This window comes from Herpailurus yagouaroundi, unplaced genomic scaffold, assembly GCF_014898765.1.
Source record: "Herpailurus yagouaroundi ecotype Mexico unplaced genomic scaffold, PumYag 180, whole genome shotgun sequence".
Classification (NCBI taxonomy): Eukaryota; Metazoa; Chordata; class Mammalia; order Carnivora; family Felidae; genus Herpailurus; species Herpailurus yagouaroundi.
This window is the reverse complement of record NW_024412411.1, coordinates 15,976,101-15,990,819: the sequence shown is the minus strand read 5'-3', so window position 1 is coordinate 15,990,819 and position 14,719 is coordinate 15,976,101. Positions and strand designations below refer to the sequence as shown.

Genomic DNA, 14,719 nt, shown 5'->3' with positions numbered 1-14,719 from the left:
TTCCTTCTCCCAGACAGGATGATAGAGCAGCAACAAGATCTTCTGGGATTCAATTCCTAAATTTATAATCCCTAGCAATGTGATTTGGGGAAACTTATTTAACTTCTCTGTACCTCATGTTCCTCATGTGTGAATAGGAATAACTGTACTTGCCTTCACAAGGATGAAAATTTAAAAAAAAAATTTTTTTTTAAATAACAGCACTAACATATGCAAGCTTCTTCCATTCCTAAAAGCTAAACAAATACAATGGAATTTTATTCAGCACTTGAAAAAAAAAAAAAAAGAGCTATCAAGCCACAATTAGACATGATGGAAACTTAAATGCCTATTACTAAGTGAAAGAAGCCAACCTGAAAAAGCTACATCCTGTATGATTTCATCTATCTATATGACATTCTAGAAAAGGCAAAAAGATTGTAAAATTATCAGTGGTTGCCAGAGGTTTGCAGAGAAGAAAGGATGGACAGATAGAACACAAGGGATTTTTAAGGCAGTGAAACTTTGTATTATGCTACAATGACAGCCACATGTCATTACAGATTTGTCATAACCCGTAGAAGGAACAACAGCCAAGAGTGAACTCTGAAGTAAACTCCAGACTTTGGTTGGTAATTATGCAGCCATGTAAGGTTCTTCAACTGTAACAAATTCACCACTCTGGGGGTATACTGAGAATAAGGGAGGCTTAGAGAGGAGTAGGTAATATGAGAATTTCTCTCAACTTTGTTGTAAACCTAACACTTCTCTAAAAAATAAAGTCTATTAATGTCAAAAAAAATAAAATAAAATAAAATAAATCCGAAAATAACGTATACATTGTAAAGACAACCCATTATATAATGTTGACCATCTTGAATTCTAAGATTACCAAACACCAAACAAGATAATTCAAATATCCAGTTAGGTTACCTTACAAATAATAAGATTTTTGTTTTTGAATGTATGTAGACAAAGACTAAAGCCCTGTGAATGCCCATATTAATGATAATATTTAGGTAGACAACCTATTTCTTATTAAAAATAAAATTAGCTATGATCTCATAATTTAAAACCCACATTTCACTTCTGTAAAATAATTACCGAGTCAAGAATTACTAATAATTACATGTTTTAATGAGGCATTTATAACAATTATTAAATAAGACTTAGAGAAAGACAAGTTATATTGAAATTAAAGTAAAATTCCATTATAAGTATATGGGCTCAAGGAAAAGACTAAAGCTAACAATGGCAAATTTCTCTCCTGGCGTTACAAACCCAAGTTTTTTCTCCCTCTCCTCACTTCTTAGTCCTATGCTAGTTTCCTCAAATGTCTCAACTAGAAATCTTTAAGCGTCCATCTCGTGCCCAACAAGCTCAATAATTATTAAATACTACTACTCCATGCTCGGTTGAGTAAATTATTGTTCATTCAAGTTCACAGTCAGTAGTTCCAAAGTGAATGCTTATACATCAAACAGAGCTCTGAGTAGAGGTCACAGCTTTCTGTGTTTACAGCTTCCCCACACAATTAATCTTGCAGCTGCACTTGATTAGTTTTTGACATGAATGCACTGTCTCAGAGAGGTCAATACAAGGAGGTTTCCATCCTTTTGACACTCCCTCTAACCTCTGCCATTCAGAAACATTAAACCACTTGTAATAGCATTGCACAAGGACTTCCCAGTGTCTACACTCTAAGAAAGTTCTCTTTGGTCACTGCTGCATTCCCTAGACTGCAAAAGGTACTTTGAACGTGTCCTTCTTTGTGAAGAGCTTTTTGAAAAAGCGAAAGTTCATTTTTGTTCAAGCATCAGCCCAAATTTCCAATGATGATGTCATGCCATTTCAGTAGAAACAGAGCTGAAATAATAAGGATAATGACTGCACACCCAGGATTTGAGGTTAAATTCTTCTCCCTTTAAATATAAATTACTAACCTGTCTTCATTCAAACAGAAATCATGATGAACGGTAATTCACACCAACAATTATGTTAATATAACAAAGAAATGGATGAATATAAGAAAAGTGATACATATGTATGAAATCATTAAAGGACTGAATTATGAATTAATTTTCCCGAAAGGTAGAAAAAAAAAACACAGTTCAATCAAATACATATATATACACACATTTTTTCACCATGGCTTGTGAAAACTAATGAGTTTTATCCAAACCAGAATGTTGACAAAATGTACCACACTACAGAGCAACAGTTAAAACTGGAAAAAAATTAAAAATTATATATGCACATATATGTATACACACACACACACACACAGGCAATTACACAGAGAGAAGGCTTACATGATATAGGTGTATTTGTCTCATAAAATTAGCCTGTTTGTAAAGTGGCAGAACTATATAATACGGGTAGGATACGCCTAATTGCAGAGAAAAGCTTGTTTCTACGATTAAGGAGCAATAGCTTGAAAACACTTCTACAGTTAAAAAACAAGCTAATAAAAAAAATACAACTTAATTTTTACAAAGTAAATAAACAGCAATTTCATGCCCAACTCACCATGTTTGTTGTCAAATATGGCATGGCTTTATGTGATCCTTATCAATTTGCAAGGTCCTTTCTGAGTGCCCTTAAGTCAAGAGCTGTAAAAATTGCCATATGCCTTCCATTCACTCCACTGGTGTAGGCTTTGAGTAAAAACTAATCAGTTAGAGGGGAAACACTACCACAGACTTAACAGATTATAACAACTGTTAACTAACACTCTTGGACTAATAAGGTGATGTAGTTATAAGGACTTCTAACATTGTCATTAACTTCAAAAATTGACTTTTGGGATGTGGGGTTGTGGGTTAAAAAAAGAAAAAAAAAACCATAAAAAATTTTGTTTAGAAGACAACTACTGTTCAAATCTAGCCAATAAAATAAAATGCTTTGGAAATGCCAAAACAATTATTAAGCATCTCAAGAGAAACATTTACTTATTTCCTGAAAACCTCTTGGACTATTTTAGTTTACATTCAACAAATAGAATCTAATTTAAGTTAACAAGTGACCCACTAATCTAAAGTCATATGTGGCACATCTAGTTTAACTCTGGCTGATCTCCAGTGCCTTTTATGACTATTTTAGTTCTGCATCATGCAAAACATTCATATGAGGTAAAACTAGGAATTTTAATTCACAGGGCCATCGTAAGAGTTTACTATTTTTCTTCTAACCTGTATATGCTATAAGCCACTCCTAATTTATTATAAAATAACCAAAAAACTAAGCTTCACAAAATCTTTCTTCTAACATAGGATAAGTATGTTCTCATTTAAATCTTCTGTATTTCCTATCCTCAAGTACATATTATCAATTCCATTTATAAAGATAGCTGAAGACAAATTAGATACTTAATAGAAGGCAGATTTCTCTAAAGAACACATCTTCACTATCTTTTCAAAAGAAGTCAAAATCTTCATTTGAATTTTCTCCCCAAATTGTGAATATTTTTTGTCAAGGAAAATAGGAATGGCAGCTAAAGAAAGACAAAAGTTAAGGAAGTAAAATATACTCAAAAATGAGATTCTGTTATAAAATAATCAGCATGACTCACATTGAATGCAAATCTTAGGGCTTATCTAGGATTTATTTCCATTTTCCCTCCCAATAACTTGCCTTTAATTAAAGAGCTTTCCTATTTCCTCAGTATCCACCATTTATATATGTTTTTAAGTATTCTTAGATGTGAACCTAGAGGAAATTATGCTTAAAAATGAGTAGTAGCGGGGGTGCCTAGGTGGTTCAGTTGGTTAAGCATCTCAGTTGGTTTTGGCTCAGGTTAGAATCTCATGGTTCATGGGTTCAAGACCCATGTCAGCTCTGTGCTGACAATGCAGAGCCTGCTTGGGATTCTCTCTCTCTCCCTCTCTCTCTGCCCCTCCCCTGCTCATGCTCACTCTCTCTCTCTCTCTCCCTCTCTCAAAATAAATAAATAAACTTTTTTTAAAAAATCAGTAGTAGTGGGGCGCCTGGGTGGCGCAGTCGGTTAAGCGTCTGACTTCAGCCAGGTCACGATCTCGCGGTCCGTGAGTTCGAGCCCTGCGTCAGGCTCTGGGCTGATGGCTCAGAGCCTGGAGCCTGTTTCCGATTCTGTGTCTCCCTCTCTCTCTGCCCCTCCCCCGTTCATGCTCTGTCTCTCTCTGTCGCAAAAATAAATAAACGTTGAAAAAAAAAATTAAAAAAAAAAAATCAGTAGTAGCAAAAACTCTAATGGTAATGTTAATTTCCTTTATATTAAACACCTATACTTACCAAGGTCTTTGGAATGAATAAAGCTCTGATATGGCAATAAAAAGCAGAATCTCCAGAAGTGTATTTATAAATCCATAAGAATTACTAATAAATATCTAAACTTGTATATTCTAGAGAAATTTAAGACCTTCCAAATTCTGGAATTCAGAACCTTTTTTCTTTTTTTTTTTTTTTTATGTTTTTCTTTTGTTTTTGAGAGAGAGAGAGAGAGAGAGAAAGAGAGAGACAGTGAGAGCAGGGGAGGGGCAGAGAAAGACGGGAGACAGAATCTGAAGCAGGCTCCAGGCTCTGAGCTGTCAGCACAGAGCCTGGTGTGGGGCTTGAACTCACACTCTGCGGGATTGTGACCTGAGCTGAAGTTGGATGCCCAACCAACTGAGCCACCCAGGTGCCCCAGGAATTCAGAAAATTTTTAAACTTCACCTTCTATTACATTCTTCCACAATTTCCAATAAAACCGATACACTAAAGTTCCCAAACTTCTTTTTGTTCTTTTTCTATTCCAAATTTCTTCAAAATACTGGGAAAAGCATGAAGTTTAGAATTAAAAACAATTAAATTTCTCACTCTCTCCCAAAATCAAAATTGTACTCTAATACTGCACTAATTAAGGTTGGCCTTACATTACAATTTCTCATATATTTGGTGGTCTTCAAACTAGACTTGAGGTCCTAGGAGAACAAGGACAATGACTTACTAATATTTGTATGCCCTATATATTTTAATCAGTATTTTTTATACATTTATCTATACACAAATTTAATATTTTTTATTTACATAAAATTAGTGTAAATATAGTGTAAATATTTTTTATTTACACTATAGAACATTTTTAACAAATAATTTTCCTATCATATTCAGTTTTCTAGGATATTTATGCCCTTTACTGTGTCAACAATCAAAAATATCTGCCAGCTGACAATGACTGTCATCAAACCCACTGGTCACTCTTAAAAGAAGGGAAGATAGGAAAGAAGGAAGAAAGGGGAGGAGGAGGGACAGGGAGAGGAGGTCCCTTGGTTGGAGAGATAGAGATAGCTATTTTGGTAATATCTATACTGATTCTGGGCATCCTACAGGTCAAGTCACTAAATACTTGAAGGCAGAAACCATGTCTTTTAACTTAGTTGCATACAGAATTTAGTACAAAATAAAACCTACTTTGACGCATTAGCAAATATAAAAACTAGAAGGACCAGAGAAAAGTCTGAATATGTCTTGGGTTTAAAATATTTAAATAATATCAATTTCTACATCGATCCTCAGAATACTGCCTTTGATTTTGCTCTGACAATTATCAACATGTTGAAAATGGGTAAAAATGTTAAAGTGGTTTATTATCTTTAAAGTTATTATTTGTAATTATTTATATTCTACTGATACTATTTTAAAAAACCTTTTTACACGGTAGTTTGGTCAGAAATAATCAGATGTTGATCAAAACTCCAGAACATAACACCGCAATCTATTCCAAGAAGCCCTCTATTAACACATGGGTTATCATTCAAACGTTTGTTTTTAAATTATTTGGGGGTGGGGGAATTTCAATACTACTATATGTTAGATAACACATAAACTTTTGAGAATAAGACTTAGTATCTAAGAAGTTTTGAAATATTTTTCATAGGGTAAATTTACGGTGGCAAGAAGATGATGAAGTAGGGACAACACATATTTTTAGCAGACTGACCTGATAAGAAACAAATATGAGAGCAGCTCCAAGAAAGCTTATGTTCTGAGTATGCCTATAGCCATCCCTTCATGTACACTGACAACAAAAAAAATTTCATTTTCTGAATGAAACATATCTTTCCCTATTCCCAGACCACAAGCATGGTGACCACATACTCCCCAGAATATGGGGAGAAGATAACTCAGTACCAATACAGGATGTTTTCCCACTGCCACCTATCTATAACTCTAAAGATTCTGGGTGTGCAAAAATGCAGGCTTGAAATTCATAAATTCTAATATTAACTAGATAACTCTTAATAACACGAGGTGTCTGAAAAAGGCCTCCAAATATCAGCATAAAGAATCTTTTTTGAAGGCTAAGATGCTCCTTTCTTTATACTCCCCTGGTACTTTGTATACACTTCCATGGTACCACCAGATATTTTTACACCTCTTAGGAGCAAAAAATCCCTAATGCCTAGCAAAGAGACTTTGAGAGTCCATTTAATGAGTTTACAAAACCAGACACTCAGTCATATGATCTCCATTTCTAAGCATCTTTTTTAACTCATTTCGTTTCCATTCACTTGTTTCCACCACCTGCCATAGTGCCTGAACATAGGTGTTTAATCATCATTTGTTCATTCACTGAGAAACACAGAAAGGAAAAGAAAAAAAAAAAAGGATGAGGGAAGAAAGATGAGAAAAATCAGAGAGGGAGGGGAGGGAGGGAAGAGAGGAATGAAAGAATGAAGCAAAGGAAGGAAAGGATGAAAGGATGACATCAACTAACCAATCTCAGTCATTTCCACATTTAGAACTTGGAAAGTCACCATATTAACTTCTTTCATTGTTTTTTTTGTTTGTTTGTTTTGTTCACTTTACTGTTTAGAAATACCCTAATGGTTTTCAAGGGTTCCCAAGGTTCCTCTCGAATTTGCCAGCTTCTAAATAAATTATGATTAAAAAGAAGTATCCCAATAAAAATAATGAAACAAAATACAAATGGACTCTGAGATGGAATTAATTTGTGCTTTGTTAACTGTTTTCCAAATAAATAAAATGTCAACTTTCTTCCCTGATAACATATACATTTTAAAATTTTTATACATTTTTCATTCCAATTAGCATTGTATTTACATGATACCCCAGATAAAATATATTTGGATTTGCAATACTTCAAATAATTAAACATGAAAAAAAAAAAAAAAAACCTTAAGCTTAGATTCATGCCTCCGTAAGTAACAGGTTTTTGCCAAGCCACACTAAAAAAAAAAAAAAAAAAAACCCACACTGGCCACAAATAAATCAAGATAATGAAAAACTACTAATTTTAATAGAAGCTTTAAGTACCATTATAAAGAAACTTATCTCCTCAATAGCAAATAGCACTTGCTAACTCAGAAAGAGATATTTATCTCATGTTAAATTACAGTTATTGTCTCCTTCCTTGATTCTGATACAGGAATAAAGTGTTTTCTCAACACAAAGGAATTCATTGAATTTCTCCTTTTATATTACTTAACAATATTCTATATGAATGCGATGTATGTTTTACCATTTATGCTGAACTGCAATTTCTTGCATTAAATTAAAAGAATGCATAATCATATAGATTTCATACCTTCTGTTTATATCAGAAAATTTCTAAGAAGAGTATGAATTTTTTTTAAGAAAGAATACTTAATTTTGTTTGTCTGAAATAAAAAATAACCTAAACCTGAAAAATAGTTTATTTCCTTTTTTTGGTACTGTAAATAAGTTCAGCTCAGTTTTTTTAAGAAACATAATTTGCTTCATCAATAGCCCCTCAATGTTCTAAATCATAAATTTTAAAAACCCATATTTAACATTAGATAATAGGTGTTACAAAAACATGAATCTATACATAAACTAATTTCAATTCCCTTTTGGCTGATAATTTCAAAAAGAATTCTTAGTATTTTTTGAAGCCCACTAAAAGTATATACAGTATGATCCTACTTGTTGGATTATGCAGTAAAGTCTAAAAGTTCTGTTTCACTGAAAATTTCACTCAATCTGTGCTTTGCCTTATCATAAAGTCAGGAAATGCCGAATAAGTGGCCAGATTGTGCACAATTATATTTGGAATCTACTTCCTGACAACTCTGAAAAGATCTTCCTGTAAAACTAAGCCTCAATTTCAGGTTCCCCGCACCAAATTCCATAAAAATAATGGTCCCAACTGTGCACATAAGAAAAAGAAAACATTCTAATAGCCAGTAATCTAAATCTGACATAATCAAATTACAACAAGTTTTAGGCTACAAAGACTGGCATATCCTAAAATAATCAAACGTATAGTGGATTTCTGTGACTTTATCATTCTCTTTAATTTTATTTCCTCAGCATTTGCACTAAGTTAACTAAGTTAACTACAGTGAAAAGGAAAAAAGAAAAGTCTATTAAATGGTAGTCAATGTAATTTTAATAACAATTTTGATTATAAGTATAGCAAAAGTTATAATATGAGCATACTTGCAATTATGTAATCCAGTATTTAACTTAATTTCTGAATATTTCACCACTGGAAAGGTCTATGAAAGTAACAGACCACTTTTTAGTGCAAAATCCCCAAATATTTGCCAATAAAACGGTCACAAATATTTTCACATGATCTTATTCCCTCAACCAAAAACAAAATAATAATAAAGGGAGATTTTTTTTAAACTGGCTTTTTTTTTTATAGTTTGCAGCCAACAGAATGGTATCGTTTCATACAAGTTTATAACTGCTGTAAAATAGTCTTTACCAAATACTGAAAATTGTTTTAAACTGCTATGATAACAAGCAAATGCCATATTTCTGAAATACCTCAAATTTTACTCATTGTTATTAACATGGAACATCAATACTAGAAGGCAGACTCCCAGAAACCAAAGGCTGAAAATAACAGACAAGCAAAAATAATGTTCACTTGTGCAGAGTGGGGAAATAACTTTTTCAATGTTAGTGACTGAAATTTATCATTCTTAACAGCAGCACCTTATGAAAGAAAAGAAAAGGAAGAAGGGGGAAAAGGAGAAACAAAAGAGAGACATTTCACAGTAAATTACCTAAGTTTGGCTTCTACAAAGAATACTCACTTTTCTAGGTAAAATATAATTCAGATTTTAATAAACTGCCTTCAAATAACACACAAGTAGGACTTGATTTTTTTATGTTTAATTATTTTGAGAGAAAGAATATATATGCACACGTGCACATGAGCAGGGAAGGGACAGAGAGAGGAGATGGTCCCAAGCAGGTTCTGCACTGTCAGCACAGAGTCTAACACGGGGCTCGATCTCATTTCCACAAGATCATGACATGAGCTGAAATTAAGAGTCGGTTGCTTGGATTTTGGAGGAAAATGGAGGCGTAAGAGGACGCTGGGCTCACTGCGTCCTGCTGACCACTTAGATTCCACCCACATCTGCCGAAATAACCCAGAAAACTGCCAGAAAACTAGCAGAACGGACTCTACTGAGCCAAGAGGCCCACGGAAGAGAGTAGGAAGGGCGGAGAGGCAGTGCACGCTACACAGACTGGCGGGAGGGAAGAAACTGGGGCGGTGGAGGGGCAGCCCACCAGGCAAGGCAGAGCCCCAGAGTCTGGCTTGCAAAAGCAGAGGGGACAGACGGAGTATGTTCTGACAGCCAGTGGGACTTAACATCTGGAATGTTATACATCAACAGCTTAGCTCCTAGAGCGGGAGGGCTAAAGGACAATGGGAGGGAGAGTTGTCGAGCCCCAGACAGCAGAGCTCAGCTTGGCAGGGAACAAAGGCGATCGCCAGCGCCGTCTCCCTCGCCCATCCCCCAGCCAAAATCCCAAAGGGAACCAATTCCCCTCATGGAACTTGCTTGCACCTCACAAACACCCAACGCTGTGCTTCTGTGGATCCATCCCTCCCACAGGTCTGCCTCCATCCCGGTGCCGCAGGGCCCCTCACGAAGCAGACCACCTAAGGCAAAGCGAGCTGAGTGTGCCCCTCCCGCCCCTGTACACCTTGCGGATCCACCCCAGCTAATATGCCAGATCCCATAGACAGCACCACAAGCCTGGCAGTGTGCAAGTAGCCCAGAGAGGGGCCACACCACTCCACAGTGAGTCCTGCCCCTGGGGGAGGGGAAGATAAGATACACACCAGTCCCACTGTGCCCCAGCAGTGGTCTGGGGGTAGACATCAGTCCAACTGCGACCCCGCTCACCAACACAAGTTACTCCAGACAGCACACGGAACTGCCCTGCAGTTTAGAGCTACCGCACGGACTACCCAAAATAACCAAACAGAAGAGTTCTCCTCAAAAGAAACTCCAGGAAGTAGTGACAGATAACGAATTGATCAAAACCGATTTAAGCAATATAATGGAACAAGGATTTAGAATAATAGTCATAAAATTAATCGCTGGGCTTGAAAAAAGTATAGAGGACAGCAGAGAATTTATTACTGCAGAGATCAAGGGAGTAAGAAACAGTCAGAAGGAGCTAAAAAATGCTATAAATGAGGTGCAAAATAAAATGGAGGCGACCACAGCTCAGATTGAAGAGGCAGAGGAGAGAATAGGTGAATTAGAAGATAAAATTATGGAAAAAGAGGAAGCTGAGAAAAAGAGAGATAAAAAAATCCAGGAGTATGAGGGGAGAATTAGAGAACTAAGTGACACAATTAAACGTACTAACATATGGATAATTGGGATTCCAGAGGAGGAAGAGAGAGGGAAAGGTGCTGAAGGGGTACTTGAAGAAATCATAGCTGAGAACTTTCCGGATCAGGGGAAGGAAAAAGGCATTGAAATCCAAGAGGCACAGAGAACTCCCTTCAGACGTAACTTGAATCGAACTTCTGCACAACATGTCATAGTCAAACTGGCAAAATACAAGGATAAAGAGAAAATTCTGAAAGCAACAAGGGATAAACATGCTCTAACATATGAAGGGAGACTGATAAGACTAGTGACGGATTTATCTACTAAAACTTGGCAGGCCAGAAAGGAATGGCAGGAAATCTTTAATGTGATGAACAGAAAAAAACATGCAGCCGAGAATCCTTTATCCAGCAAGTCTGTCATTTAGAATAGAAGGAGAGATAAAGGTCTTCCCAAACAAACAAAAACTGAAGGAATTTGTCACCACTAAACCAGCCCTACAAGAGATGCTAAGGGGGATCCTGTGAGACAAGGTACAAGAGACATTGCTACAAGCATGAAACCTACAAACATCACAATGACTCTAAACCCATAACTTTCTATAATAACACTGAATATAAATGGACTAAATGCTCCAACCAAAAGTATAGGGTATCAGAATGGATAAAAAAACAAGACCCATCTATTTGCTGTCTACAAGAGACTCATTTTAGACCTGAGGACACCTGCAGATGGAAAGTGAGGGGATGGAGAACTATCTACCATGCTATTGGAAGTCAAAAGAAAGCTGGAGTGGCCATACTTGTATCAGACAAACTAGACTTTATTTTATTTTTTAAATTTTTTTTTAACGTTTATTTATTTTTGAGACAGAGAGAGACAGAGCATGAACGGGGGAGGGTCAGAGAGAGGGAGACACAGAATTTGAAACAGGCTCCAGGCTCGGAGCCGTCAGCACAGAGCCCGACGCGGGGCTCGAACTCAAGGACCGCAAGATCGTGACCTGAGCCGAAGTTGGCCGCTTAACTGACTGAGCCACCCAGACGCCCCCAAACTAGACTTTAAATTAAAGGCTGGAACAAGAGATGAAGAAGGGTATTATATAATAATTACAGGGTCTATCCATCAGGAAGAGCTAAAATTTTAAATATCTATGCACTGAATACAGGAGCCCCCAAATATATAAAACAATTAATCACAAACATAAGCAACCTTATTGATAAGAATGTTGTAATTGCAGGGGACTTTAATACTCCACTTACAACAATGGACAGATCATCTAGACACAGGATCAATAAAGAAACAAGGGCCCTGAATGATACTTGGATCAGATGGACTTGACAGATATATTTAGAACTCTGCATCCCAAAGCAACAGAATATACTTGCTTCTCGAGTGCACATGGAACATTCTCCAAGATAGATCACATACTGGGTCACAAAACAGCCCTTCATAAGTATACAAGAATTGAGATCATACCATGCATACTTTCAGACAACAATGCGATGAAGCTTGAAATCAACCACAAACAAATGAAGATTAAAATACAACAATCCAAACGCTTTGGGATGCAGCGAAGGCAGTCCTGAGAAGAAAATACATTGCAATCCACGCCTATCTCAAGAAATAAGAAAAATGCCAAATACAAAATCTAACAGCAAACCTAAAGGAACTAGAAGCGTAACAGCAAAGATACCCCAATCCCAGCAGAAGAGAAATAATAAAGATCAGGGCAGAAATAAACAATATAGAATCTAAAAAAAACTGTAGAGCAGATCAATGAAACCAAGAGTTGGTTTTTTGAAAAAATAAACAAAATTGATAAACTTCTAGCCAGGCTTCTCAAAAAGAAAAGGGAGAGGACCCAAATAGATAAAATCATGAATGAAAATGGAATTATTACAACCAATCCCTCAGAAATACAAGCAATTATCAGGGAATACTATGAAAAATTATATGCCAACAAACTGGACAACCTGGAAGAAATGGACAAATTCCTAAGCACCCACACACCTCCAAAACTCAAACAGGAAGAAACATAAAGCTTGAACAGACCTATAACCAGTGAAGAAATTGAATCAGTCATCAAAAATCTCCCAACCAATAAGAGTCCAGGACCAGATGGCTTCCCAGGGGAATTCTACCAAACGTTTAAAGCAGAGATAATACCTATCCTTCTCAAGCTATTCCAAAAAATAGAAAGGGAAGGAAAATTTCCAGACTCATTCTATGAAGCCAGTATTACTTTGATTCCTAAACCAGACAGAGACCCAGTAAAAAAAGAGAACTACAGGCCAATATCCCTGATGAATATGGATGCAAAAATTCTCAATAAGATACTAGCAAATCGAATTCAACAGCATATAGAAAGAATTATTCACCATGATCAAGTGGGATTCAATCCTGGCTTGCATGGCTGGTTCAACATTCACAAATCAATCAATGTGATACATCACATTAATAAAAGAAAAGATAAGAACCATATGATCCTTTCAATCGATGCAGAAAAAGCATTTGACAAAATTCAGCGTGCTTTCTTAATAAAAACCGTCAAGAGTGTCGGGATAGAAGGAACATACTTAAACATCATAAAAACCATTTATGAAAAGCCCACAGCTAATATCATCCTCAATGGGGAAAAACTGAGTACTTTCTCCCTGAGATCAGGAGCACAACCCGGATGTCCACTCTCACCGCTGTTGTTTAACATAGGGTTGGAAGTTCTAGCATCAGCAATCAGACAACAAAAGGAAATCAAAGGCATCAAATTGGCAAAGATGAAGTTAAGCTTTCACTTTTTGCAGATGACATGATATTATACATGGAAAATCCAACAGACCCCACCAAAAGTCTGCTAGAACTGATACATGAATTCAGCAAAGTCGCAGGATACAAAATCTATGTACAGAAATCAGTTGCATTCTTATACACTAATAATGAAGCAACAGAAAGACAAATAAAGAAACTGATCCCATTCACAACTGCACCAAGAATCATAAAATACCTAGGAATAAACCTAACCAAAGATGTAAAAGATCTGTATGCTGAAAACTATAGAAAGCTTATGAAGGAAATTGAAGAAGATATAAAGATATGGAAAAACATTCCCTGCTCATGGATTGGAAGAATAAATATTGTTGAAATGTCAATACTACCCAAAGCTATCTAAACATTCAATGCAATCCCAATCAAAATTGCACCAGCATTCTTCTCGAAGGTAGAACAAACCATCCTAAAATTTGTATGGAACCACAAAAGGCCCCTAATAGCCAAAGTAATTTTGAAGAAGACCAAAGCAGGAGGCATCACAATCCCAGACTTTAGCCTCTACTACAAAGTTGTAATCATCAAGACAGCATGGTATTGGCACAAAAACAGACACATAGACCAATGGAATAGAATAGAAACCCCAGAACTAGACCCACAAAAGTATGACCAACTAATCTTTGACAAAGCAGGAAAGAATATCCAATGGAAAAAACACAGTCTCTTTAACAAATGGTGCTGGGAGAACTGGAAAGCAACATGCAGAAGGATGAAACTAGAACACTTTCTTACACCATTCACAAAAACAAACTCAAAATGGATAAAGGACCTGAATGTGAGACAGGAAACCATCAAAACCCTAGAGGAGAAAGCAGGAAAAGACCTCTCTGACCTCAGCTGCAGCAATTTCTTACTTGACACACCCCCAAGGGCAAGGGAATTAAAAGCAAAAATGAACTATCGGGACCTCATGAAGATAAAACACTTCTGCACTGCAAAGGAAACAATCAACAAAACTAAAAGGCAACCAACGGAATGGGAAAAGATATTTGCAAGTGATGTATCAGAGAAATGGCTAATATCCAAAATCTATAAAGAGCTCACCAAACTCCACACCCAAAAGACAAATAACCCAGTGAAGAAATGGGCAGAAAACATGAATAGACACTTCTCTAAAGAAGACATCCAGATGGCCAACAGGCACATGAATAGATGCTCAACGTCGCTCCTCATGAGGGAAATAGAAATCAAAACCACACTCAGGTATCACCTCACACCAGTCAGCGTGGCCAAAATGAACAAATCAGGAGACTATAGATGCTGGAGAGGATGTGGAGAAACGGGAACCCTCTTGCACTGTTGGTGGGAATGCAAATTGG

The 14,719-nt window shown here is 36.4% G+C and overlaps 1 protein-coding gene across 3 annotated transcripts in view; it reads right to left on the bottom strand.

The window, feature by feature from the left end:
• Positions 1–14,719, bottom strand: part of TMEM135 (transmembrane protein 135) — a 397,425-nt gene that overhangs the window by 176,183 nt on the left and 206,523 nt on the right. The gene's annotated exons all lie outside the window — the stretch shown is intronic.